The sequence below is a fragment of the Thalassophryne amazonica genome, chromosome 16 (genome assembly GCF_902500255.1).
Source record: "Thalassophryne amazonica chromosome 16, fThaAma1.1, whole genome shotgun sequence".
NCBI classification, from domain to species: domain Eukaryota; kingdom Metazoa; phylum Chordata; class Actinopteri; order Batrachoidiformes; family Batrachoididae; genus Thalassophryne; species Thalassophryne amazonica.
This window is the reverse complement of record NC_047118.1, coordinates 23555902-23575808: the sequence shown is the minus strand read 5'-3', so window position 1 is coordinate 23575808 and position 19907 is coordinate 23555902. Positions and strand designations below refer to the sequence as shown.

The following is a 19907-nucleotide window of genomic DNA, read 5'->3' as shown; positions in this document are numbered from 1 at the left end:
CCTTCTGTCTTCTGTCCATCCCTGTCCTCTGTCCATCCTTCTGTCCTCTGCTCATCCCTCTGTCCTCTGTCCATCCCTCTGTCCTCTGTCCAACCTTCTGTCCTCTGTCCATCCCTCTGTCCTCTGTCCAACCTTCTGTCCTCTCCTCACACCATCTTCTCTTGTTTCCAATGTTCCTCTAAATCCACAACAAAGTGTTTTCTCCCCTCAGCAATAAAAAAGTGCTCCACTGTCGCGTTATGAAATGAAAGTGAAACCTAAAAAGCATACATTGCCACATGCGTGCACGGACTTTTGTTAACATAACACGACTTTAAGGTTGGACGAAACATCCCTAATATCTATGAGAGACACGAGTAAAGCTGAAGTCTAGCTACAAAGAAAGTTTTGCCGGCTGATGTGACCAGTGTTCAAATTCAAATTCATATTTATTTATATAGCACATTTAAAACACAGCTGCAGCTGACCAAAGTGCTTCACAATAATAGCAATACAAAGGTGTAAAATATTAAAGGGAAAAAAAATATGAAAAAATAAAAAAATAATCTAAAAATACAGAGCAAAATAGCAGAGCAAAGCATACACCACTTAGCCAGTGTTGAAAGCCAGGGAGAAGAGATGAATTTTCAGTCTGGACTTAAACTGTCCCACAGACTCTGAGGACCTGACGTCCGTCCTTGTTTTCAGTTCACCTGAAACGACGAGGGAAACAAGAGGTTCCGCCCTAATAAAAATACTTATTCCTCATTGTTTATTAATTTATACAGTACTTGGTGAATGTATCAATTTTATATTTCTTTCTCTGCAAAGTTTTCCTGGCAGCCGTGTGTGCTGGCGTGTCGTCGTGTCTTTTAGGGAAAGTTCGGCGTTACAACAGGTGGGTGGTGGGGGGGCAGGGAGAGCGCAAAGCGCAGCTTGTGCTGCATTCAAGGGCGCTCAAAGAGCACAGTTTTCGCCGGTTAAAGTCATTTGCGAGGTCCCTTTTTTGAAAAATGTCACACACTTCTGATTGGGGTGGCAAGAGCTATTTTTAGGGTGGCAGTTGCCACCCCATGCCACCCCAGTAGATCCGCCCCTGCACCCAAGCCCTCACAAACCAATGTCAAAGTGTTGTTGTACAAGGGACCCAACTATGCAATTTTGGGATTAATCCAACGTAGTGATTTTCCTGTCTGATCAAAGAACTGACTCAAGGATCCTCGGGTCATAACTCGGCTTCTTGAAGTTTAAGACCACTACCTCTGCAATGCACACATTTTACCAAAGTCTATGTACTGTATAGTGCAGCAGATAAGTAGGGGTCAATTGAGGAATTACACAGAGGTCAAAATTAAAAGATGCTCCAATCTCATTGAAAAATATTCCACATTATTTGCCTGATCATAAAGATTCCAAAAAGATATAGTTTGGACTATCTGTGACTGAATTCTATGGAGTTACAGGATAAGAACAGCAAGAATGGTGACAAAGGTCAGTGTCATTTGTCATGTGCAGGGGTCAAAAGTTAAAGTTGCTCCAATTTTGGTAAAAAGTGATGCAAATTATTAGGATTAATAAATGGAATAGTTTTGACAATGTTGAATTGGTCTCCAAAGTAAAGGTCAAACAAGGTCTACGTCTATTGGATTCTATGACATGTGACATATGTTACCCCGTAACGTGATAAGTAAGGATGATACATGGTCCAAACTATTCCTTTTTAAAACCCTGTTAACTCAACTAGTAATTTGCATCATGTTTTACTGAAATTGGAGCAACTATAACTTTTGACCCCTGTACAAAATGAAACTGACCTTTATCACCAAGTGGCAAATCGTTTTTTTCTAAAGAGGATTGTCTGAGGAGTATTTCTGCCGAATTTGACGCTTTTATCACCATTTGCAGGATTCCCCTCCAAATATTCTCTTATCCGCTGCACTAATGCATTAATGTGAATGAATTTGTCACAATCCTCAGCCTCCTCTCCCCCTCCCTTCCTGTGTTGGCTTGTCTCCACCTACCTGGGCGGATCTTCCAACCTCCTGCAGCACAGCTGGCAATCATCTCCAGTCAGCCTCCATTTTAAGATGCACTGCAGCCCTTCACAACTTGCCAGTTTGTTGTTTCTGATACTCAATGAAAACCTGCCTGCCTGCTACTCATCTGTTTGCCAGCCTGCTACTTACTGGTTTGTCTGCTTACTACTTACCTGTTTACCTGCCTACTACTACCCTGTTGCCAGCCTGCTACCTTCCTGTTCACCTGCCTGCTACTTACCAGTACACCTGCCGCCTTGGTACCTGCTCCTCAGTCTCCAGTAAAATTGAATAAATACTTTGAAACCGTTTTTGGATTTGAGTCTGCTTTTGGGTCCAATTACAAACTGTGACAGTACAAACTGTCCAACATGGACCCAGCAGATGCAGATCGTCTTGCTACAGCCATTTCAAATCAAGGGAGCAAATTGGGCCATCATGAGCAACTGCTTCAAGAACTAATGGAAGGTCAACGCGCCACTGCCCAACAGATCGCTCAACTTAATTCCATGATGCAGCAGCTTGCCACCAATATCACAACTCCAGTTGCCCAGTCCCCACCACAGCCAGCTCCTGCTCCACCTCAGCCTCACGCTTTATCTCCGCAGCCACCCAGAGAATCTCATGTTCCAGACCCTGACCACTACTCAGGTGATATGGGAAAATGTGGGGGGTTCCTGCTTCAATGTTCCCTAGTTTTCAGTCAGAAACCTATAACATATGCTACTGATTGTTCCAAGATAGCATTTGTCATGGGGTTGCTAAAAGGGAGGGCTTTGGACTGGGCAGTAGCCATGTGGCAAGGTAGTCCGCATGTTCGTAATGACTTTGATACCTTTGTTGGAGAACTCAAGAAAGTCTTTGATCATCCTGTCCAGGGAAAGGAGGCCTCTAAAAGGTTACTCTCCATTCATTAGGGAGCACATAGTGTGGCTGAATATTCTGTCGAGTTCAGAACACTTGTCGCTGAAGCGGGGTGGGATGATGTTGCGCTACAAAGTGTTTTTGTCAATGGACTGTCCGAACAGTTGAAGGACGAGCTAGCACTGAAGGATGATTTGGATAATCTTGACACACTTATTTCCACAGCAATAAAACTTGACGATCAACTGCGTGAGAGACGCCGGGAGCGGTCCACACGTCAAACATCAACACTCCCCCACAGAAGTACCCCAGCTCGTTCTCCCGCTGTTATGCCAACTCCTATGTCTGCTACGTCCCAAGGTAACACATCCTCAGCTGGTCAGGAAGTGGAACCCATGCAACTTGGTTGAGCCAAACTGACACCCAGTGAGCGTCTGCATAGAATCAGAGCCGGTGAGTGCGTGTATTGTGGTCAAGTTGGCCACTTTGTCGCCACATGCCCATCACGACCAAAAGATTGGGCTCACTAGTAAATATGGGAGCGCTGGTGAGCCAAAGTATATTCACTTCTGGCTCCCAAACTAAAATGTTACATCCTGCTAACATTTGTACACAAGACGTCACTTTGTCTCTCACTGCTTTAGTTGAAAATTTGAAAATTTTACTTCTACACTTAATGATTTCTGGAAACCATCAAGAGCTGATACAATTTAATCTGATTTCAACTCCACACACCCCAGTAATACTTGGATATACTTGGCTAAAGGTTCATAACCCACACTTGGATTGGACTAATGGAAAGATCTTGAGTTGGAGCACTTTTTGCCATTCCAAGTGTTTAAAATCTGCTCTTCCCCCAGCTGGAGCCTCAGTCTTTCATCCGGAGCCACCAGAATTGTCTTCAGTGCCAGCAGAATACCATGATCTGGGTGAAGTTTTTAGTAAGGAACGGGCCCGATCTCTTCCTCCTCACAGACCCTATGACTGCACCATCGACCTTCTTCCAAGTGCCACTCTGCCTTCTAGCCGCTTGTACAACGTGTCCTGTCCTGAACACGAAGCTATGGAAAAATATATCAAGGACTCTCTGGTTGCAGGTATTATCCGCCCTTCCTTTTCTCTTGTCGGTGCTGGGTTTTTCTTTGTAGAAAAGAAGGATCGTACACTTCGCCCTTGCATAGATTTTCATGGGTTAAACAATATTAGTCAAAAACAAATACCCTCTACCTCTTATAAATTCTGCATTTCAGCCTCTGCACGAATCCACAATCTTTACCAAACTAGACCTAAGAAATGTATACCATCTTGTCAGAATTCGTGAAGGGGACGAGTGGAAAACCGCATTCAACACTCCTCTTGGACACTTTGAACATCTTGTTATGCCATTCGGACTCACTAATGCCCCCGCAGTCTTCCAAGCTCTTGTTAACAATGTTCTCCGTGATTTGACCAGGAAGCAGAGTTGTAGTCTTACACACCTCTCTGCAGCTTCTCTCCCCCTGCCATCCCCTCATTACCCCATCCTCGTAGAGACGGTGCCTGCTCCCAGACTACCAATAACCAGCAAAATCTATTTAAGCATAAAAATTCAAAAAGAAAAAATAATATAGCACCTTCAACTGCACCACAGACTAAAACAGTTAAATGTGGTCTATTAAACATTAGGTCTCTCTCTTCTAAGTCCCTGTTGGTAAATGATATAATAATTGATCAACATATTGATTTATTCTGCCTTACAGAAACCTGGTTACAGCAGGATGAACATGTTAGTTTAAATGAGTCAACACCCCCGAGTCACACTAACTGTCAGAATGCTCGTAGCACGGGCCGAGGGGGAGGATTAGCAGCAATCTTCCATTCCAGCTTATTAATTAATCAAAAACCCAGACAGAGCTTTAATTCATTTGAAAGCTTGACTCTTAGTCTTGTCCATCCAAATTGGAAGTCCCAAAAACCAGTTTTATTTGTTATTATCTATCGTCCACCTGGTCGTTACTGTGAGTTTCTCTGTGAATTTTCAGACCTTTTGTCTGACTTAGTGCTTAGCTCAGATAAGATAATTATAGTGGGCGATTTTAACATCCACACAGATGCTGAGAATGACAGCCTCAACACTGCATTTAATCTATTAGACTCTATTGGCTTTGCTCAAAAAGTAAATGAGTCCACCCACCACTTTAATCATATCTTAGATCTTGTTCTGACTTATGGTATGGAAATAGAAGACTTGACAGTATTCCCTGAAAACTCCCTTCTGTCTGATCATTTCTTAATAACATTTACATTTACTCTGATGGACTACCCAGCAGTGGGGAATAAGTTTCATTACACTAGAAGTCTTTCAGAAAGTGCTGTAACTAGGTTTAAGGATATGATTCCTTCTTTATGTTCTCTAATGCCATATACCAACACAGTGCAGAGTAGCTACCTAAACTCTGTAAGTGAGATAGAGTATCTTGTCAATAGTTTTACATCCTCATTGAAGACAACTTTGGATGCTGTAGCTCCTCTAAAAAGAGCTTTAAATCAGAAGTGTCTGACTCCGTGGTATAACTCACAAACTCGTAGCTTAAAGCAGATAACCCGTAAGTTGGAGAGGAAATGGCGTCTCACTAATTTAGAAGATCTTCACTTAGCCTGGAAAAAGTCTGTTGCTCTATAAAAAAGCCCTCCGTAAAGCTAGGACATCTTTCTACTCATTACTAATTGAAGAAAATAAGAACAACCCCAGGTTTCTTTTCAGCACTGTAGCCAGGCTGAGAGTCAGAGCTCTATTGAGCTGAGTATTCCATTAACTTTAACTAGTAATGACTTCATGACTTTCTTTGCTAACAAAATTTTAACTATTAGAGAAAAAATTACTCATAACCATCCCAAAGATGTATCGTTATCTTTGGCTGCTTTCAGTGATGCCGGTATTTGGTTAGACTCTTTCTCTCCGATTGTTCTGTCTGAGTTATTTTCATTAGTTACTTCATCCAAACCATCAACATGTTTATTAGACCCATTCCTACCAGGCTGCTCAAGGAAGCCCTACCATTATTTAATGCTTCGATCTTAAATATGATCAATCTGTCTTTGTTAGTTGGCTATGTACCACAGGCTTTTAAGGTGGCAGTAATTAAACCATTACTTAAAAAGCCATCACTTGACCCAGCTATCTTAGCTAATTATAGGCCAATCTCCAACCTTCCTTTTCTCTCAAATTCTTGAAAGGGTAGTTGTAAAACAGCTAACTGATCATCTGCAGAGGAATGGTCTATTTGAAGAGTTTCAGTCAGGTTTTAGAATTCATCATAGTACAGAAACAGCATTAGTGAAGGTTACAAATGATCTTCTTATGGCCTCGGACAGTGGACTCATCTCTGTGCTTGTTCTGTTAGACCTCAGTGCTGCTTTTGATACTGTTGACCATAAAATTTTATTACAGAGATTAGAGCATGCCATAGGTATTAAAGGCACTGCACTGCGGTGGTTTGAATCATATTTGTCTAATAGATTACAATTTGTTCATGTAAATGGGGACTCTTCTTCACAGACTAAAGTTAATTATGGAGTTCCACAAGGTTCTGTGCTAGGACCAATTTTATTCACTTTATACATGCTTCCCTTAGGCAGTATTATTAGACGGTATTGCTTAAATTTTCATTGTTACGCAGATGATACCCAGCTTTATCTATCCATGAAGCCAGAGGACACACACCAATTAGCTAAACTGCAGGATTGTCTTACAGACATAAAGACATGGATGACCTCTAATTTCCTGCTTTTAAACTCAGATAAAACTGAAGTTATTGTACTTGGCCCCACAAATCTTAGAAACATGGTGTCTAACCAGATCCTTACTCTGGATGGCATTACCCTGACCTCTATTAATACTGTGAGAAATCTTGGAGGCATTTTTGATCAGGATATGTCATTCAAAGCGCATATTAAACAAATATGTAGGACTGCTTTTTTGCATTTACGCAATATCTCTAAAATCAGAAAGGTCTTGTCTCAGAGTGATGCTGAAAAACTAATTCATGCATTTATTTCCTCTAGGCTGGACTATTGTAATTCATTATTATCAGGTTGTCCTAAAAGTTCCCTAAAAAGCCTTCAGTTAATTCAAAATGCTGCAGCTAGAGTACTGACGGGGACTAGAAGGAGAGAGCATATCTCACCCATATTGGCCTCTCTTCATTGGCTTCCTGTTAATTCTAGAATAGAATTTAAAATTCTTCTTCTTACTTATAAGGTTTTGAATAATCACGTCCCATCTTATCTTAGGGACCTCGTAGTACCATATTACCCCAATAGAGCGCTTCGCTCTCAGACTGCAGGCTTACTTGTAGTTCCTAGGGTTTGTAAGAGTAGAATGGGAGGCAGAGCCTTCAGCTTTCAGGCTCCTCTCCTGTGGAACCAGCTCCCAATTCAGATCAGGGAGACATACACCCTCTCTACTTTTAAGATTAGGCTTAAAACTTTCCTTTTTGCTAAAGCTTATAGTTAGGGCTGGATCAGGTGACCCTGAACCATCCCTTAGTTATGCTGCTATAGACGTAGACTGCTGGGGGGTTCCCATGATGCACTGTTTCTTTCTCTTTTTGCTCTGTATGCACCACTCTGCATTTAATCATTAGTGATCGATCTCTGCTCCCCTCCACAGCAAGTCTTTTTCCTGGTTCTCTCCCTCAGCCCCAACCAGTCCCAGCAGAAGACTGCCCCTCCCTGAGCCTGGTTCTGCTGGAGGTTTCTTCCTGTTAAAAGGGAGTTTTTCCTTCCCACTGTAGCCAAGTGCTTGCTCACAGGGGGTCGTTTTGACCTTTGGGGTTTTACATAATTATTGTATGGCCTTGCCTTACAATATAAAGCGCCTTGGGGCAACTGTTTGTTGTGATTTGGCGCTATATAAAAAATTGATTGATTGATTGATTTCCTTAACAGATTTGTTTGTCTACTTGGATGACATTTTAATCTTTTCTCGTTCCCCAGATGAACATGTCACTCACGTCCGTCAAGTTCGCCAGAGCCGTCTGGAGAATAAGCTGTATGTAAAATCAGAAAAGTGAGTTTCATGTCCAGTGAGTTTCCTGGGCTACATTCTAGGCGGCGGGCGTGTGATGCCTGACCCAGCCAAGATTCAAGCAGTCATAGATTGGCCTCAACCTGAAAATCAAAAACAGTTGCAGAGATTTCTTGGATTCGCAAATTTTTACAGACGATTCATAAGAAATTACAGTCAAGTGGCAGCCCCTTTAACTCATCTTACTTCCTCAAAACGTCATTTTGTTTGGTCTCCTGAGGCAGAGCAGGCTTTCAAAGAACTCAAAAAGCTCTTCACAACCGCCCCAGTCCTTGCTCATCCGGACCCGTCCTTGCAGTTTGTAGTGGAGGTCGATGCCTCGGATATTGGTGTAGGAGCTGTACTTTCCCAAATGTCCCCTTCTGGTCAAAAACTGCACCCCTGTGCATTCTTTTCTTGACGCTTGACCCCCACTGAACGCAACTATACTATTGGAGATCGTGAACTTTTAGCCATTAAATTGGCCCTGGAAGAATGGAGACACTATCTTGAAGGCGCAGAGCATCCATTTGTCGTGTGGACAGACCACAAAAACCTGTCATACAATCGGCTAAACTGTTAAATTCCTGCCAGGCTCCTTGGGCTTTGTTTTTTGGATGCTTTAACTTTATCTTAACTTACAGACCTGGGTCAAGAAACATCAAGCCCGATGCACTCTCTAGACTGTTCTCTCCCACGGACTCACCTGAGCAAGTTGACAACATTCTCTGTCCTTCCTGTGTGGTCGCATCCATATCCTGGGAGATTGAGTCTAAGATCAAAGAGGCCCAAGAAACCGAACCAGATCCATGTAATGTACCCCCTAACTGTCTGTATGTTCCTCAGTCTGTTCGCTCGCAGGTTTTGCAGTGGGTCCATACTTCTCGTTTTGCATGTCATCCTGGAATGGGCCCTACATCTGCCCTTCTTCGTCGTCATTTCTGGTGGCCCACTATGGAATGAGACACCAGAGAATATGTCCAGGCCTGTACAGTATGTGCCAGGGGCAAGACTTCAAACCAGCGCCCATCAGGACAGCTATGCCCTCTGCCTGTTCCAAGTCGCCCATGGTATCGCATAGCAATTGATTTCATCTGCGGTCTCCCCATGTCTCAAGGTAACTCAGTAATCTTAACCATCATTGATCGCTTTTCAAAATCAGTACATTTCGTGGCCCTTGCAATGTTACCATCAGCTCAAGAGACTGCAGATTGTTTGGTCCAACATGTTTTCAGACTCCACAGCACACCACTCAATATAGTGTCAGATCGTGGTCCTCAATTCATCTCTCAAGTGTGGGGAAGTTTTTGCCAAGCCCTTGGAGCCAAAGTGAGCCTTTCCTCTGGGTTTCATCCACAGACCAATGGACAGTGTGAAAGGGCCAACCAGGATTGGAGGCAGCTCTTCGATGTGTTGCAGCTCAGAATCCCTCTAGTTGGAGCGAGCACCTCCCATGGATGGAATATGCTCATAATTCACTTCCATCAGTTGCTACTGGTATGACACCATTTGAATGTGCTCTTGGCTATCTACCACCTTTCTTTCCAGAGCAGGAGAGAGACATTGCTGTACCATCTGTCAAAGACCACGTCAGCCGGTGTCGTCGGATCTGGAAGTGTGCCCGTGCTGCTCTACTTCATTCTGCTGAGCATAACCGGGACATTGCTGACAGGCACAGGAATCCTGCCCCTACTTATCAAATGGGACAGAAGGTTTGGCTCTCAACAAGAGACATTCCCTTGCAGGTTGAATCTAAGATGTTGGCACCGCGTTATATTGGGCCATTTGAGATTGAAAGGGTCATCAACCCAGCAGTTGTCCGTTTGAAGTTGCCTGCTTCGCTGAAGATTCATCCAAGTTTTCATGTGTCTAATCTGAAGCCTGTTCATGAGAGTCCGCTCTGCCCGCCTGCCGAGCCCCCTCCTCCCCTCCGGTTGTCGATGGCCACCCGGCCTTTCGGGTTCATCATCTCTTGGATGTGCGGCGGCGTGGTCGGGGTTCCAGTACCTTGTGGATTGGGTGGGTTATGGGCCGGAGGAGCAGTCCTGGATCTCTCGTGCTCTCATCCTTGATCCAGAGCTGCTTGTGGAGTTTTATCGTTCCCATCCCGACAAGCCTGGTTGTGGTCTGGGGGCGTCTGTTGGGGGCGGGGAGTACTGTCACAATCCTCGGCCTCCTCTCCCCCTCCCTTCCTGTGTTGGCTTGTCTCCACCTACCTGGGCAGATCTTCCAGCCTCCTGCAGCACAGCTGGCAATCATCTCCAATCAGCCTCCATTTTAAGATGCAGTGCAGCCCTTCACAACTTGCCAGTTTGTTGTTTCTGATATTCAGTGAAAACCCACCAGCCTGCTACTTACTGGTTTGTCTGCTTACTACTTACCTGTTTACCTGCCTACTAGTACCCTGTTGCCAGCCTGCTACCTTCTTGTTCACCTGCCTGCTACTTACCAGTGCACCTGCCGCCTTGGTACCTGCTCCTCAGTCTCCAGTAAAATTGAATAAATACTTTGAAACCGTTTTCAGATTTGAGTCTGCTTTTGGGTCCAGTTACAAACTGTGACAGAATTATTGGTTTGAGTATGTGAAAGGGCAGCATGGTGGCTTAGTGGTTGGCACTACTGCCTCACAGCAACAAGGTCGTGGGATTGATTCCCACCTGTGGAGTTTGTATGTTCACCCCGTGTTTGCGTGGTACACAGGTTAGGTGGACTTTAAATTGTCTGTAGGTGTGCGTGCGGGTGTGAATGTGTTTTTGTCTATATGTGGCCCTGTGACAGACTGGCATCCTGAACCCCGCCTCACACCCTATGACTGCTGGGAGAGAGGTGGAAATATATATATGAGAAAAGGTGAAGAACAAATAATGGACGCCATTTGATATTGAACACTACCATCAAAGTTTGAGTTTTTGAGGTGGGCACACACATCAAATGCATTAATTTTGGTTCTTTGTTGGAGCCAGGGCTTAATTTGAGGGGGAGCAAGCCGGAGCACGCTCCGGAACCTCTGACGTTGGCTCCGCCAGCTATTTATACTGGATCCAGGATCCGCCACCTCTCTTGACAAACAAAATATATATATATATATATATATATATATATATATATATATATATATATAAAAATCACAGCGATTGCTCTCACTGCCAATCACACCGCCGCCCTCCTGTCTGCTGTGCGGAATTGCACCAAATCTGGCAACAGGTCCAGAGGCTACGCTCGCTGTTTTGATCCGGATGCTGACCATAGCCGCAGAGCTCCGTGGACCCGAGAGAGGACTTGGATTCTTTGCAGGTCCCACATCCGTACCCCCCGAGGCAGTGAGTGAAGGGAGAGCCACGCATTGTGTTCTGCGTGTGTCTGTTTATAATCTTCTCGCACAGAAGAAGTGTTTACACAAGAGAGAAAAGTGAGAAAATGTTAATGCCTGTTTGAGAAAAGTGTGTAGTGAGGGGTTTTACAGCCTTAAAACATCCATAAGTGTAAAAAATAGTGCTACTTCACGGATTTCCACCGCGTTCACACCGGGCGCGATCAGACGCTACAAATTCGCGGGGGTCGCGTGGCGACGGACGCGCCTCCTTCGCCCGGTGTGTCACTCTGCTTGGGTGGACTTCCGCTGCGAGAATTCGCCCCGGTGCGTCATCAAATAGGAGGAGCTTTCGTTCCGCTCGGCGTCAAGTCATGACGGACCTTGATCACACAGAGCGACTTGTTGTGAAAAGCTCCCAATACAGAGAGTATCATTATTTGCTGCAGGAGCTGCGTCTGGATGATGACCGCTTTCAGCGGTCCTTCCGCCTCTGCGGGACCCAGTTTGAGGACCAACTGTCCCGTTCAAGCACGCACATGTAAACAATTAAAAAAAAAAAAAAAAAAGAAACTCTGCTGCTTGCTGCAGCTCGCTCCTCCCCCAAAAAACTCTGTCATAATTGGGTTTAGAAACCAGTCACCATTTGTTTTATTATACATCTGTGTAGTTAATTAATAAAATATTCTCCACACAGACGATTCACTCGCGCGTGCACGTAAAAAAAAAAAAAAAAAAAGACAAAATGAAACTCTGCTGCTTGCTGTGGGGCTGCTCCTCTCCCAAAAAACTGTCATAATTGTCTTTAGAAACCAGTCACCATTTGCTTTATTATACATCTGTGTAGTTAATAAGTAAAATATTCTCCATGGATTATTCCCTCGCGTGTGCACGTAAAAAAAAAAAGAAAAGAAAAAGAAACTCCGCTCGCGCTGCTGTGGTGCTGCTGCTTGCTCCAAAAACTGTCATAATTGTGAAATAAAGGACAAAAGAGACAGAAGTCCTGCTCACAGGCCGCTACCAGATATAGGACATGTTCACATCTTCAGTCAAACTCCAGACATCTCCACATCACTACATATTCAGTCCCTGACTGGTCATCGCGACGAGACGAAAAAGTTCAGATTTTTCAATTTGGGGAGGAGGGCAACACGACGTGACGCGACGCAATATCGTGCCACAAACGCGCAAAACGCTCAAAATCGCTTCACTTGCGTCGCGCTGCGTGGTTTGGCACCAAAACGCATCCTTACATAGGGATTACATGGCAACCTGTGGCTACAGTCGCTCGCGTCGCGCCCGGTGTGAACGCGGAGAACGTAACTCCCGCAATAAATGAGGGACCACTGAGGAACTTGTACTCTATCCGGATTTAGTGTGACTAGTGTTAGGCCTACAATACATGCCCAGTTTATTTTCGGTGTGGCGCACAGCGTTCGCAAGCCCCCCCCCCCCCCCCCCCCCCCCCCGCACTTCTTTATTTTTTTCTGCACCGGAGCCACCCATCCTCTGCGCTCCGGGACCTCCCACTTTACAAATTAAGCACTGGTTGGAGCCCTTTGCCTGACTGTAGTGATGCAGCAATGTGCAACATTCAAGGATACGTGTTTATGTCAACAGAAATATTACTCAACCATTTTTGAAACTAACCTTCACCAAACCTGCAGGGAAACAAATAAAGCAGTAATACGTCTGGTTTTCACATTTGCCTCCCTTTTTTGTTCTCCCTCTTTCTGAAGGTTCGCAACAAAGCAATAAATTCAATTATTTGAAATGAATCGCGCCCTTGCTGACTGGAATCGGACTCAGACGGATTTGATTCTGTCACAATGTCAAGCATATGGATTACAACTACACCTCTGCAGTGCAGTGACCTTCAGCTGCCCTGGACTACGTCCGACCTCAAACCACTCTCCAGTCTGCCTTGAAAATTGTGTAGTCGTGCCTCAGCCTGCAAATCAATACAAAACCATTCTGAGTGACCACCTTTATCCTCTGATGGAATTTCTGTCCTAATGGAAGATTTTTGTTTCAACAGAATAACCTCATCTCCAGGGCATGAAGGTTCATGGAATGAAATGTTGAGTACGTTGTAAAATGTATGCTTTGGCCTTCACAGTCACAAGACCTCAGCTCACATGGAACAAGATGACGTGTGCATGTGTATTAAGATGTAAAGTGAAAGTTGCCCCACCATGGTATAGGCCCATAGATATACTTGGGTCACCTCTGACTAAATGACCACCTCTGCATAATAGAGATGATTAATGTGCACCTTCAGTATCACACACACTTAGCAAGAGCTCTTGTGCCTGTGAACATGTAGTACGTGTTGTGTTTGGGTGACACCTTGTCTCTTTGAGCTAATGAAGCCTAGCAACCAGTGTCCTGCAAGCCATATCTGTACTTATACTAGGGCATAAGCTAAATATAGCATCCACAGCATTCATTTGTCCAAAAGGGATTCATTACAGAAACTTATGCAGGTTATCTATCTTGTTACAACTGCTGCAACCAAAAGTAGAGAGAATTATTATTGATTTTTTTTTTCCATGTGTGGTGTATTTGGGTTTGTGTTCAATGATTATACCCTACATGACTAGAAATACTTGAACAGTGATCCAGACTAGCCTGTTAATTATATATACAGTGAGGAAAATAAGTATTTGAACACCCTGTGGTTTTGCAAGTTCTCCCACTTAGAAATGATGGAGGGGTCTGAAATTTTCATCTTAGGTGCATGTCCACTGTGAGAGACATAATCTAAAAAAAAAAAAATCTGGAAGTCAATGTATGATTTTTTTAATTTATTTGTATGTTACTGCTGCAAATAAGTATTTGATCACCTACCAACCAGCAAGAATTCTGGCTCACACAGACCTGTTAATTTTTCTTTAAGAAGCCCTCTTATTATGCACTCTTTACCTGTATTAATTGCACCTGTTTGAACTTGTTACCTGTATAAAAGACACCTGTTCACTCAATCAATCACACTCCAACCTGTCCACCATAGCAAGACCAAAGAGCTGTCTAAGGACACCAGGGACAAAACTGTAGACCTGCACAAGGCTGGGATGGACTACAAGACAACAGGCAAGTAGCTTGGTAGAAGACATCTGTTATGATTATTTATTAGAAAGTGGAAGAAACACAAGATGACTGTCAATCTCCCTCGTCAGGGATTCCATGCAAGATCTCACTTTGTGGGGTAAGGATGATTCTGAGAAAGCTCAGAACTACACAGGAGGACCTGGTCAATGACCTGAAGAGAGCTGGGACCACAGTCACAAAGATTACATTAGTAACACATGATGCTGTCATGGTTTAAAATCCTGCAGGGCAGCCAGGTCCCCCTGCTCAAGCCAGCACATGTCCAGGCCCGTTTGAAGTTCACCAGTGACCATCTGGATGATCCAGAGGAGGCATGGGAGAAGGTCATGTAGTCAGATGAGACCAGAATAGAGCTTTTTGGAATCAACTCCACTTACTGTGTTTAGAGGATGAGAACAACCCCAAGAAAACCATCCCAACCGTGAAGCATGGGGGTGGAAACATCATACTCTGGGGGTGCTCTTCTGCAAAGGGGACAGGACGACTGCACCGTATTGAAGGGAGGATGGATGGGGTCATGTATTGCGAGATTTTGGCAAACAACCTCCTTCCTTCAGTAAGAGCATTGAAGATGGGTCATGGCTGGGTCTTCCAGCATGACAATGTCCCCAAACACACAGCCAGGGCAACTAAGGAGGGGCTCCATAAGAAGCATTTCAAGGTCCTGGAGTGGTCTGGCCAGTCTCCAGACCTGAACGCAATAGAAAATCTTTGGAGGGAGCTGAAACTCCAAACCTGAAAGATCTAGAGAAGATCTGTATGGAGGAGTGGACCAAAATCCCTGCTGCAGTGTGTGCAAACCTGGTGGAAGACTACAGCAAAACGTTTGACCTCTGTAATTGCAAACAAAGGCTACTGTACCAAATATTAACATTGATTTTCACAGGTGTTCAAATACTTATTTGCAGCAGTAACATACAAATAAATGATTAAAAAAAAAAATCATAAATTGTGATTTACGGATTTTTTTTTTTTTTTTTTAGATTGTCTCTCACAGTGGACATGCACCTAAGATGAAAATTTTACACCCCTCCATGATTTCTAAGTGGGAGAACTTGCAAAACTGTAGGGTGTTCAAATACTTATTTTCCTCACTGTATATAATGGGCAGTACGGTGGATTAGCGGTTAGCACTGTTGCTTCACACCGAGAAGGTCATGGGTTTGAGTCCCCCATGATCTCCCCATGTTTGCATGGGTTCTCTCCGGGTGTTCCAGCTTCCTCCCACATCCAAAAGACATGCAGGTACCTCAGTACTAAGGACCTCGGTGACCAAGAGGAAGGCCAAAGGGACACCCACGTTTCACCTGACAAATAGATGCAACCAGCCAGGGATGCCTCCCTGGCTGGTTGCCATCCAGGACCCAAAGTGGTTCCATAGTGTTGTTGTACCAAATTCTTTGACCTATCAGCTTTGTGATGTATCAACACAGCAGCCAGTAGATGTACTTATAAGCCATACTGAAACACAAAGTAGCTGATTTGCATGTGTTCACACCTACATATTAGTCCATGCCTAACCCCTTGCAAAATGAATGTATTGAATCTGTGAACTCTTTGCTTTACCCTTTGTGCTGAGCTGCTATAGGCCATGTGACTGTAATGACATCCCATCCTCGATTTAACAAAATTAATAAAGGGGTAACATAACTTGAATTTGACAATCATGTCTTTACCCAAGGCCATCAAAAATGGCCATCGTGTATTGCGAAGGCTTTGCGTCCAGCTGTCCGTCTGTCTGTGCTCAGCATAAATCCAGTCCTATTACTGCCAGATTCTTCAAATTTACAGGGAACATTTTTGGGGCATAGACCTTGTACAGGTTCAAAGATGGCTAACCTTGACTGATTTTAAGAGGCATTTAAAGAGTTTAAAATGTCACATTGTGTTTCAGTTTTGTTTTTGAGTGGAGGGCGTGACAGCCAATCAGAGTCGAGCTGCACCATGACATCAGCAGTTGGTCTCTCCAAAATTGCTTTGTTTTGTGTGTTTATATATACTCAACAAAAATATAAACGCAACACTTTAGGTTTTGCTCCCATTTTGTATGAGATCTAAAACTTTTTCCACATACACAATATCACCATTTCCCTCAAATATTGTGCACAAACCAGTCTAAATCTGTGATAGTGAGCACTTCTCCTTTGTTGAGATAATCCATCCCACCTCACAGGTGTGCCATACCAAGATGCTGATTAGACACCATGATTAGTGCACAGGTGTGCCTTAGACTGCCCACAATAAAAGGCCACTCTGAAAGGTGCAGTTTTGTTTTACTGGGGGGGGATACCAGTCAGTATCTGGTGTAACCACCATTTGCCTCATGCAGTGCAACACATCTCCTTCGCATCATCCGTGAAGAGAACACCTCGCCAACGTGCCAAACAGCAGCGAATGTGAGCATTTGCCCACTCAAATTGGTTACGACGACGAACTGGAGTCAGGTCGAGACCCCGATGAGGACGACGAGCATGCAGATGAGCTTCCCTGAGACAGTTTCTGACAGTTTGTGCAGAAATTCTTTGGTTATGCAAACCGATTGTTCCAGCAGCTGTCCGAGTGGCTGGTCTCAGATGATCTTGGAGGTGAACATGCTGGATGTGGAGATCCTGGGCTGGTGTGGTTGCACATGGTCTGCGGTTGTGAGGCTGGTTGGATGTACTGCCAAATTCTCTGAAACGCCTTTGGAGACGGCTTATGGTAGAGAAATGAACATTCAATACACGAGCAACAGTTCTGGTTGACATTCCTGCTGTCAGCATGCCAATTGCACGCTCCCTCAAATCTTGCGACATCTGTGGCATTGTGCTGTGTGATAAAACTGCACCTTTCAGAGTGGCCTTTTATTGTGGGCAGTCTAAGGCACACCTTTGCACTAATCATGGTGTCTAATCAGCATCTTGATATGGCACACCTGTGAGGTGGGATGGATTATCTCAGCAAAGGAGAAGTGCTCACTATCACAGATTTAGACTGGTTTGTGAACAATATTTGAGAGAAATGGTGATATTGTGTATGTGGAAAAAGTTTTAGATCTTTGAGTTCATCTCATACAAAATGGGAGCAAAACCAAAAGTGTTGCGTTTATATTTTTGTTGAGTTGCATATTATGTAAAAGCTAGCGAGAAATAAACACTTCTAAAACTAAAAACGCTGTTTTTGGAACCTAATAACACCTCTGAAGTTATTTACAAGACATTTCGTGGATGTTAGCATGGTGACATCACAGGCTGGTCGCTACCTGCAAAACTCTTGTTTCGTTTTGTGTGCTTATATATGTTTCTCATCTATTATGTAAAAGCTAGTGAGAAAGAAACACTTCTAAAACTGAAAACGCTGTTTTTGGAACATAACACCTCTGAACTTAAGACATTTTGTGGTCATTAGCATGGTGACATCATAGGCTGGTAGCTAGCTGCAAAACTCTGTTTTGTTTTGTGTGCTTATATACGTTTCTCATCTACAACCCCTGGCAAAAATTATGGAATCACCGGCCTCGGAGAATGTTCATTCAGTTGTTTAATTTTGTAGAAAAAAAGCAGATCACAGACATGACACACAACTAAAGTCATTTCAAATGGCAACTTTCTGGCTTTAAGAAACACTATAAGAAATCAGGAAAAATAATTGTGGCAGTCAGTAACGGTTACTTTTTTAGACCAAGCAGAGGGGAAAAAATATGGAATCACTCAATTCTGAGGAATAAATTATGGAATCACCCTGTAAATTTTCATCCCCAAAACTAACACCTGCATCAAATCAGATCTGCTCGTTAGTGTGCGTCTAAAAAGGAGTGATCACACCTTGGAGAGCTGTTGCACCAAGTGGACTGACATGAATCATGGCTCCAACACGAGAGATGTCAATTGAAACGAATGGGAGGATTATCATACTCTTAAAAGAGGGTAAATCATCACGCAATGTTGCAAAAGATGTTGGTTGTTCACAGTCAGCTGTGTCTACACTCTGGACCAAATACAAACAACATGGGAAGGCTGTTAAAGGCAAACATACTGGTAGACCAAGGAAGACATCAATGCGTCAAGACAGAAAACTTAAAGCAATATGTCTCAAAAATCGAAAATGCACAACAAAACAAATGAGGAACGAATGGGAGGAAACTGGAGTCAACGTCTGTGACCGAACTGTAAGAAACCGCCTAAAGGAAATGGGATTTACATACAGAAAAGCTAAACGAAAGCCATCATTAACACTTAAACAGAAAAAACAAGGTTACAATGGGCTAAGGAAAAGCAATCATGGACTGTGGATGACTTGATGAAAGTCATATTCAGTGATGAATCTCGAATCTGCATTGGGAAAGGTGATGATGCTGGAACTTTTGTTTGGTGCCGTTCAAATGAGATTTATAAAGATGACTGCCTGAAGAGAACATGTAAATTTCCACAGTCATTGATGATATGGGGCTGCATGTCAGGTAAAGGCACTGGGGAGATGGCTGTCATTACATCATCAATAAATGCACAAGTTTACATTGATATTTTGGACACCTTTCTTATCCCATCATTTGAAAGGATGTTTGGGGATGATGAAATCATTTTTCAAGATGATAATGCATCTTGCCATAGAGTAAAAACTGTGAAAACATTCCTTGCAAAAAGACACATAGGGTCAATGTCATGGCCTGCAAATAGTCTGGATCTTAATCCAATTGAAAATCTTTGGTGGAAGTTGAAGAAAATGGTCCATGACAAGGCTCCAACCTGCAAAGCTGATCTGGCAACAGCAAGTTGCAGCCAGATTGATGAAGAGTACTGTTTGTCACTCATTAAGTCCACACCTCAGAGACTGCAAGCTGTTATAAAAGCCAGAGGTGGTGCAACAAAATACTAGTGATGTGTTGGAGTGTTCTTTTGTTTTTCATGATTCCATAATTTTTTCCTCAGAATTGAGTGATTCCATATTTTTTTCCCTCTGCTTGGTCTAAAAAAGTAACCGTTACTGACTGCCACAATTATTTTTCCTGATTTCTTATAGTATTTCTTAAAGCCAGAAAGTTGCCATTTGAAATGACTTTAGTTTTGTGTCATGTCTCTGATCTGCTTTTTTTCTACAAAATTAAACAACTGAATGAACATCCTCCGAGGCCGGTGATTCCATAATTTTTGCCAGGGGTTGTATTATGTAAAAGCTAGTGAGAAAGAAATACGTCTAAAACTGAAAACGCTGTTTTTGGAACATAATAACACCTCTGAACTGACATTTTGTGGTCATTAGCATGGTGACATCATAGGCTGGTAGCTAGCTGCAAAACTCTGTTTCGATTATGTGCAAATATTCTGTGTCATATATTATGAATGAATGAATGAATGAATGAATGAATTTATTTGGCGCACACACAGATCCAAAACAACAAAATATACAAAGAAAGAAAGCAAATAATCCAACAATGCACCCATGCACCCGAAAGGGGGTAGGCAGAAGCAAAAGCTTGTACATGCCTACCCCTTTAACCAAAAATAAAAATTATACATATATCTAATACAAGCATAAATTGAGCCCTGAACTACAATTTCAAAACACAAATGTGCAAGCAGCA

General features: G+C 43.3%; 1 long non-coding RNA gene across 1 annotated transcript in view; it reads left to right on the top strand.

Annotated features, from left to right (window-relative positions):
* Nucleotides 1-287: 287 nt before the first annotated feature.
* Nucleotides 288-19907, top strand: part of LOC117528339 — a 639388-nt gene continuing 619768 nt past the window's right edge. The window contains exon 1 of the long non-coding RNA XR_004565738.1: nt 288-367. This is a non-coding gene — a long non-coding RNA (uncharacterized LOC117528339). The remainder of the gene's footprint in view (nt 368-19907) is intronic.